Here is an 8,399-nt window from a genome sequence, read left to right as displayed (position 1 = left end):
TCAATGTACTATTTTACTAGGGATAAGGTTTTGTTCAATACCACACGTGCATTAATGTTTTCGCTTAATACAGTTATAGCATGTCATAAAACTTATTATGAACAATTATAGATATGAAAATAAAATTATCTTTATTTATTTGCTTGTAGGGCATATATCCAACAATAATATAGAATATAATAATATCTCGTGCACTCATGCTTGTTGCAAAATTAAATCGCAGATGAAAAAACTCTGCATATGGCAAGGAAGTAATTCGGCGGTGCGTGCGCGTTGTGTGCTTTCCATAGTTTTTTTTTGGTTGACGTATTAAATACTCCTAGAACACAACGGATTAACGTATGGATCTGTTGCCCATATCATTATTATTTTTTTGTTTGCATGATCGGGGTTGACAAACGTATGGGCCTGCTAGCCGTCTGTTGATCATTTCGGTTACATATAAGTGCTAAAAATACTAGTTCATTTGCAGGTTAAATGGATACCACCCAATGGTAGATTATATTGGTTCTTATCATGACTATGAGATAGCGGATTCTTGTGTGACTTGGATTGTTGGGGCGGGGCCCATGGCTTCATTCAGACGATCCAGCTCAAGCATCTTTGTGCATAAAAACAGTATGAGTAGCATGGGTCGGCCTTTTGAACACGTGATAAAAGTGGATCTGAAGCCTACCCCAACGGCAAAGGAAGCCCAAGGAAGAGGCATCAGGAGCATCAAGTACCAGGTGACCCTTGCTGCGGCAAAGGAGCTCGGTCTGCTCAACCAAGAATACAACAAGCTCAAGGAAAAGCATGACCAGCTACAATACTACACCTACAAGCGTGCGGAGGATGTGGAATCCCTCGAGAATGAACTCGAGAATTACATGTGGTACGCTATAACTCCTCTGGTGGGCAGGAAGTTGTCAAACAAGAGGTACCTGTTAGTAGTTGATAACCTCCAGTGGCCTATTGAGCCTGGGAGTTTAACACGGGATTGCGGGCTTCTTCCGCCCAGGTGGACATATTCTTCATGGCTCATCTTGCCCACTTCCCAGGATGCCTACAATGCGAGCAAGTCGGAAGACGATGAACTCATAAGCATCAACAGAGATGAACATATTTTGATATTCACCATCTTTGCACTACATCAGTCCGCCGAGCACATACGACTCAACATGATCCATCAAGAAAGCATAGAATACTGGCATGTCCTAGCTATTGATTGCTTCCACTATGCCATGGCGATCTTTACCAAAGTTTCGCAGGGTGTGCTTGTTACTTCAGACGAGCTCATCCACCAGTGGGGCACCCTCCTGCCACGTATGACCCACGGCAACAGCATCAGCAGCAGCAAGTGTTCCTATATGCATCAAGTTGGAAGGGTCATCCTTGAAGCGTTTCAGAAATACTCTTTGTTGCAGCTGCCTTTTTCTCCTGCTTACGAAGCTCGTGAAGCCACCAATACCGGTGCCCAATTCTTTGAATACCGTGGCCTCATTGCGAAGGCATCACAATAGATGAAGTAAGCTGATAGCAAGAAGAAATGGATCTCCTTTTACTGGTGATGATGGATGTCATGTAAGCAGAGAATGGTTGTTGAGCAAGGAGGAATAAAATATTGGAACCACTGCACTTATTCTAAGAGGCTGCCCGCAACAATCTCCCATATTTTACAAACTAAACCATTTATTGCCCGAACTCCTCTTTCTTCGTGTTCTTGATCTCTCTTACACTCCACTAAAATTTCTCCCTTGTTCAATCCGCTGTCTCCGGAACCTTCGGTTGCTCTCACTAAGAGGCTGCCATGATCTCAAAACTCTCTTCAATTCGTCCACAACTAGCTCCACAAGCTCAACCGAAAATACTATTTCACCATTGTCCACTCTATACCAGCTTGAAATCCTTGATATGAATGGAGTTCCATTTTCTCTTCTGACGCAAGACGTCGCCAAACAAAAGACCAATTTGATATACCTCGACATGTCCTACTCAGAAATAACTACTTTTCCTCCCAATTTTTTCAAGGACATGTCAAATCTCGAAGAGCTTATCCTTGCCAACTGCTCCAACCTTGTGGAGCTACCTACTTCCATGTCAACGCTATTCAGCCTAACGACCCTTGAGATCACAGGCACTCGAATAAAATACTTCCCACGGAAGATATTTGAAGAAATGCAGAAGCTTCAGTTGCTTAGGCTCACTGACAACAATAACTTGATTTCACTCACAAGGCAAATCTCCAGGGTCCATGAATTCAAATTGGAAGGGCATCCTAACCTTAAATCCTTCTCACTGATTGGCTCACCTCACATTCAGCTCCTGTCTTTGCACGGATGCAGAAAACTCAAGTCTGTCGAGTTCAAGAATCTTGGTGCTTTGGAGGAGCTTGATTTGTCTGGTACATCTATCGATGAGATCCCTGCAGATATCCCTAATGGTACCCAGCTTAGGAAATTGCTACTACTAGGGGTTCCTTCTCTGTTGCGATTTCCCTGGCATATGCTAGAGCGACTTCCAGAGGTGTTTTACTTGGATCAGTGCACAGAAGGAAACGGTAATCACTTTGATCAAGTTTTACAGTTGTGTGTTAGTGACCCCAGGTTCTTCTATAGTTTCGGAGAATCTTGTGTTGATTTAGTAAGGGATGGGCGATGTTTCCAATCTTTCTATGTCCGAGTTGCACCATGTAGTGCAAATAACAGGCGACTGCAGCATGATGAAGGCATGGTTGATGACAAGTTGCGGGAGTTGGTGCAGAATCAGTCAACATACGTGGATGTACATAACAGTTGCTATGCAGAGGAAATTGCGGTGCCATCGGTGATTACAGTTCCCCTTCGCCAAACTGAGCGCCATGTAGAGATCACAGGGATGCAACAGCCAGCTGGTGGTTTATGGGGTCTTCTAAATGTCACCAAATCAATATCAGTGACATTTGATACTTCTATTGATAATTTTTCTATCTGCAGCAATTTCAATGATCTGGAAGAATGTGAGCTACGCTGGTGCCATAAAATGTTGAGAGTTTTCGATCGCGATTCAGACATGGAAAATCTACGAAATGTGCATGTTTGTAATCTCAGAAGTCTACTTTGGTTCTGTATACAATACAGTAGGTTCTCCTTCAGTTCGCTAGAGCACCTGCACTTGGAGTACTGCCCAAGATTGGAGGCTATGATGCCAGAAAGAGTAGCACTACCAAGTCTCAAGACACTTGACATTCTGTTCTGCTACAACCTCAAGGAAATTTTCTATCGGGATACTTATATAGTCGAATACCAGCTCCTCCCAAACCTTCAAAGGGTACGTCTCCAGGAGCTTCCACTGCTCCAGCAATTCAATGACAAGTACACCACCATAACAGCACCCATGTGGAAGGAGCTCCACGTCCGAGGGTGCTGGAGCCTCCGATGCCTCCCGCACCTACACGATCAGCTGAAGACGGTGAAGGTGAATGGGGAGAGGAGCTGGTGGAGCAAGCTCCGGTGGGGCTCGCTCTCGCACCGCGACAGCTACGATCCCAAGCTTCCCCCGAAGTTCGCCTCCTTCGACGAGCGCGCAGGGGTGACCAGCTACCTCAGATGAATCAACCCAGACTCATCCAGACATATATTCATCCATCAATTGGTATGTTGATTCTACTCGGTTTATACCGTTCAGCACGAGTTCCTAAACACCTGCCTTGTTAACAGTGTTCACCATACAGATACCCATATTCAGTTACAAAAATATACATCCATTGCCTCCATCCTTGTGGTATACATCCACAAAGTACATGTCACCTACTTACGTACCCCTTGTGTCCATCCAGAGTGTCCACCCCCCTTCTCGACAACGTGATATGTGTTTCTGGCTTTCCGCATGTAGAGTTCCCAAATAAAAGGGCTTAGTATCCCTGGTTTCTGTCGAGCGACTGACCGACCACTTTGTTTCCTGTGAAATCAGGTTTATTTTTTCTTGTTCCCAAACATACATCTTAATGAAGTGTGCGTTATTCTGCTTGCTGATGTATGTGTGTCAGTGTGTCACTTGAGTTGTAATAAGCTACACATTGTTGATGTCGACGTGAGATATGTTTAATTATCAATTGTGGTTTGAAACGCTAAGTGACCTGAGTATTTGATTCAGACTATTTGTTTGACTTGTAATGTTGTACCAGCATTTATATATTTGTCAATATCCCTTATACCATGTGATGGAAGTCGTCAGGGAATTTTACTCTGACTTTGCGCCCTCTTTATATACACTAGTAGAAAACAGGCCTAATGTCGCGGGCCGTAAGAGCCTTTTGTCCCGGCCGGCCAGCCGGGACAACGGGGGCGCGACAAAAGGCCCAACCTTTTATCCCGGCCCGATTCCCAGCCGGGACATAAGGTCCACCACGTGGCAGCCGCGGGGCGCGCAGGGGACACCTCCTTTTGTCGCGGGTTGTAACACAGCCCGGGACAAAAGGCCCTCTACGTGGCGCGCACAGGACGCTGCTCCTTTAGGGTTCATTTTTTCATTTCAAAATAAAATTTTCATATATTTGTACGCTACTACAAGCTGTACACGTTCATGCATGATATATAGATCGAGCAAACAAATATTCGAAGCAAAAGTCTATTCGTAGATTCCCCTTACATATACATGGAGCTCACGACTACCGGGACTAGATCCCGTCGTCTATTTGAACTATTACACGGGGATCATGACCAGGTCCTATTTAAACTAAACAAGCCGTTGTCGTCTATTATTTCTCTCATCAGAAGTCCCGCCACTTCCTCCGCAATTCCTAGTAGGTGTTGGTGTGGTTAGAGCTTCTCCCGCATGAACTCGACCTATATAGGAAAATGAGATGAATATGACTATATCAATCTTGATAACGAAATATTGACGATAATAAATTGAAGTTGTGAATGTTATTGCTTACGTTAAATCTATTATCGTCCTTCTCAGTGGTTAACATGCAAATGGACTCGCAAACGTAGTATCCACATAGATTCGTCCCCTGTGGCTGCTGAGCGCACGGTACAGGAGTAAATGTTAGTTTCTCTGCGAAGTTACTACCCTTAACCACCTTCTTGAAGCATCTCCAAACCCTGTCAGGCAAAAGAATGATTGAATGAGTGGATAATTAAATGATATCTCACGAAAGATATCGATATAGCGCGGCAATGATTGCAATTACCTCTGGAGCAAGTCCTGCAAGTTGCGGAACCCTTCCAGGCCTCTATTCAATGGGTCCCTTACTTCAACTATTCCATTATCAACTTGAATGTCTAGCAGAATCCAGTGAAAACTGCACATGTTTATATATATGTCATGAATTACACTTAACATCGAGTAAGAAAAATTGAATGTGTACAACAGAGTAAGACTCTCACCTGTAGTTGTAAGGAAACAGTATTGAATCACAGAAATGTTGCTCCGTTAAAAACCTTAGCAGGTTTCCCCCCGTTTCTTCGGCTTTATCCCTTACCGTGTCATGGTGTACTTTATCTGGGTCAACAAATCCAATATTGGTTATCTTCTTTCTTCTGCATTCATCGATCTTTAGTCTGCATAAGAGAGTACCGAAGAATATAATGAGTATATGCAATGAACAGGAACAACTGAATGAACATGAACTTCTATGTAGTCAAGAAACTGACAAGCAATAGCAACTCATGAGAGATTTGTCGAGGGCGTCTAAATTGAATAACTGCCAGAGTTCGGAAATCTCAATATGGAGATCCTCCCTTCGGAAGTAATATTTGAATGGGATATTCGCCACGATGTATCTTTTGTTCTCCTTGCACGCATCAAGGTACCACTGATGCAAATTCCGCATATGCGTTGGCAGTTCTTGCAGCCTCTTTTTGCTGACCAAGTCGGCCCCATAGATAAATTTAGGGGCTATATCAGCAAAAGGTAGTGCAGCATCTTGGGAACTCAGCAATTCCTCCAAAGTACAATTCATTTGACCCGCTAGCGCCGCAGCTGCTTCCATATTGAAACCACCATGTTCCTGGTACACCGAGGGAACATCTAACACTTTTAGGGGTGGGATCGATTGGGCCTGTTCTCCGAGCTAGGGAACGTCCTTACTTTTTCTGCTTGCTGTCGCTTGCTTGGCCTTGAGGGGTGCACTTTTTGTACTTGGTTTCTTCCCGGCTACACTTTTAGTTGATGATTTGCTCGTGCTAGCACTATTCTTCTCTTTGCTCTGCTCAATTACCTTCGCAAGTGTGCGTGTATAGTCATCCTTCTTCTCGTGTAAATCATATTGCGATGGTGTGTTCAGAAAATCTAGAGCATATGCTTTTTGCTTCTCGGTGTATGGTGATGGGGGCTTGGGTTTTTCCTTATGAAAATGTTCATGCAGTTGTTTCTTTACAAAGGCCTCATTTTCCTCGATAGTAAGATCGTAAGGACGGAGGGAGGAACCTTTGGTACTCTTGGGAGGGGCGACAGTCGGCGGATAGGACTCTTGACACGCTTCCACTTGGGTGCCTGCTGAGTCTTAGTGGGTGCAGGCGGCGGCGCAGGAGATGGAGATGGACTAGGGATGTGGTGGTCGTACTCATGAGGTGATGGCAACATGTGACCACTCGGAGGAGGTGATGGTGACCTGCGACCACTTGGAGAAGGTGATGGTGACCTGCGATGACTAGTAGGGGGTACCCAGCCTGGAAGCCTGATGTTTTTCTTGTCCCAAAGAATGATGTCACCCAGTACGTCTCCGAGTGTAAGCTGACCTTCACCTCCAGGGATTTCAAGCTGCAATGACTCAAACGACGGTACAATTGAATCCACCTCGACACGAGCATAGCCAGCTGGAATCTCATTGCCATGCCATAGTGCCGGCTCACCTTCAGGTCCTAATGTAGGTAAAACAAAGCCGACCGCCACCTTAAGAGATAGGTTCCTGAACACCTCATGGAGATCACAAGGTGTCTGCTCCTTGATTCCATCCACGGGGTAGCCAGGACCGCCATCTATCATCCGTGTACATTCAGGCGGGGCCTCCGAGTCAGCCACGCTGCTTCGCCGCTGAGATATTTTGGCGGTATTATCGGGCTCACGCCGTCCTTTAAGTTCGTTAATCTCCCGCTGTTGCTGCTCAATCTCCCGCTGCTGCTGCTCAAGTCGGCGTTGGAACTCGGTTAACCGGTCATTCTGCACCTCCTGCTGGCGTTGTTTTGCTCTCGCTCGGCTTCTATAAGTCTCCATGTCGCTCGGAAACCCAATCGACCACGGACAACTAGGGCCGAGGCCTCTTGTTCGTCCTCCCTTTTCAGGATTCCCGAGGACAAACGTCAGCACGTCATTCTCTCTATCGGGAACAAACTTCAATTTTCCCGATTTAATATCTGCCGTCACTTCAAGCCATTTTTCCCTGGGTACCTTAACCTTGCTGTCACTTTGAACAAGGTTCCCTGTCCGCATGTCATACTCACAGCCATGCGCAAGGAACCAATTTCGAGCCCTCAAGTCCCAGTTTTCTCGGATGGGTTCTGGAGTGACCCCATTCCGCTGCATCTCAGCCTCTTGTTCAGCCCACTTAGGCATGGCTTTTTTGTAGCCCCCTCGCCCCGTATGATGGTGATATTCCTTTTCAATTGCATTCTTCTTGTTTTTCTTTGACAATTTCACAGCATCCTCTGAGGTCTTGTACTTCACAAATGCATCCCAGTTATGCTCCTGCTTCGCTAGATAGTCTTCGAATTTTGGAGGCTTCTTCTCCTCCTTATAAGTTGCCCATAATCGCTTCTTCCACTGCCGGAATAGTTTCCCCATCTTCTGAAGAGCCCACTTCTTCACTAGCTCCTTCTGCTTGTCCATCTCAATTTCCGATTCCAATTCTGGCAAGGTGAAATGTGCCATGAGGTCGTCAAAAAGCTTGCCTTTGAACCTATCGACAATAAACTCACTTTCGGGCACCTTTTTGCTCTTGTTCCATTCTCTAACAGTGATTGGGATGCGATCCCTAACCATAACTCCGCACTAATTTTTAAATGTCATTGCGGCCTTTGCGGGTTCCACCGGTTCGCCTTTAGGTGATATACGTGTAATTGTGTAGTGATCATTTTTGCCCAACTTCTTTGCCAGGCCTCGTTTGTCCAACTTATCTTGGGAGGCCTAAGAGAATAAAAATTAATTAATTTATATACAGGTACATATAGAATTCCATTAATGGCTCTAGTGATCATATACATGTATATATACCTCGCCATCACCGGAGCCCTCGGCTTCTCCATCACCGGAGACCTCGGCTTCTCCATCAGCAGAGCCGTCGACTTCTCCATCAACGGATCCGTTGGCTTCTGGGTCGTCTTCTAGGTCGGCTGCGCAGATTATGTCCTCGACGATGTCTTCCTGTTCGAAGTCTCTATGGAATGGATCCATTGTTTCTGCAAAATATTAAATCGATAAGTACATGATTAATTTTG

General features: G+C 45.2%; 1 pseudogene; it reads left to right on the top strand.

Moving 5' to 3' along the window:
* Nucleotides 1-569: 569 nt before the first annotated feature.
* LOC124707403 lies at nt 570-3,570 on the top strand (annotated as a pseudogene).
* The last annotated feature ends 4,829 nt before the right edge of the window (nt 3,571-8,399 follow it).

This window comes from Lolium rigidum, chromosome 4 (genome assembly GCF_022539505.1).
Source record: "Lolium rigidum isolate FL_2022 chromosome 4, APGP_CSIRO_Lrig_0.1, whole genome shotgun sequence".
NCBI lineage: Eukaryota > Viridiplantae > Streptophyta > Magnoliopsida > Poales > Poaceae > Lolium > Lolium rigidum.
Note: the sequence above shows the minus strand (reverse complement) of the source record. Positions and strands in the feature narration are given on the sequence as shown.